The sequence below is a fragment of the Montipora capricornis genome, chromosome 7 (genome assembly GCF_036669925.1).
Source record: "Montipora capricornis isolate CH-2021 chromosome 7, ASM3666992v2, whole genome shotgun sequence".
Lineage (NCBI taxonomy): Eukaryota > Metazoa > Cnidaria > Anthozoa > Scleractinia > Acroporidae > Montipora > Montipora capricornis.
In genome coordinates, this window is record NC_090889.1 from 34,920,375 (window position 1) to 34,921,533 (window position 1,159).

Here is a 1,159-nt window from a genome sequence, read left to right on the forward strand (position 1 = left end):
TTGAGGGCTTTGGGTTACTTTTAAAAACGTAAAACAATAATCTGCAACAGGTGACTAGTGAAATTTGACCAGTGTTTTAGACGCACCGTAGGGGAACGTCATTTGATGATTCTAATAGTAACTTTTTAATTACTCCACAATGTGTGATGAATATAAATACAGCTTTTGGTCACGGACAACCTGTGATTGGAATAAACTCCCCCCTGATGTACTCAGCCTTGATGATAACAATGCTTTTAAAGTGAAACATTTTTCTCCAGCCATGAGCACAAAAAAATAGGAAATTTTCCCAACTACCTCTCTGCAGCTTCCTACAGTTCCTCTATGATCTAACCCCTGATTTCAATCCATGGTGATTTAGTAAAACGTCCACACAAGTTGCTAGTTGAAACGAGTAATTAATATTTACTATTAATAGATACCTTTGTAGTTTAATTGTTTTAATTTTTATGGTTATTATTGCTATTGTTATTGTTATTATTTATTGTAAGCGCATTGAGATTTTTAAATGCGCACTAAGAACGTTTCGATTATTATTATTATTTTTATTATTATTTAGGAACAGGTGTTGTAGATGACGTTAATAAGGCTGGCATTTCTTGTAAAGTTTTTTCTGTTGAAGAAGGAAAGTAGATTACATTAATTTCAAAAGAACATTTAATAGGTTGTGCTTGCTTATGTTACCTTGAGATTATATACAAAGCGAAAGGACTCACCTTAGCAGACTTCAACTGACAGCGCGGCCTCGGCTGAACTCCCACCTCAATCGAACCATGACAACATTTAACTCGGAAATCTGCCCAACTCAATTGTGCATGAGGCCATCCCTCCCCCCCCCCCCCCCCCTTTTTTTTTTTTTTTTCGTTTACCGTCGAATGCGTTTCCTGGTATTGGGTCAGTCGGTCGGATTGAAAAAAAAAAAACCTAAATTAATATTATAAGCATTCTCGGAATCGGAGGCCTGGTACCCCGGCAACATAGCTGTGGAAGCCAGGAAAACAACAAGACGTGAACCCAAAATCAATATTGCGGAAAAGTTGGCGGATGTTGTGGCAAAATTAAGACAGCGTGGGAAAAAGGATCAACCACCGACATAAAAATGGCTTAAAAACGTCGTTAACTTTTTTTTTTTCGAAAAATGCCCAAAATTTGGGTCGGT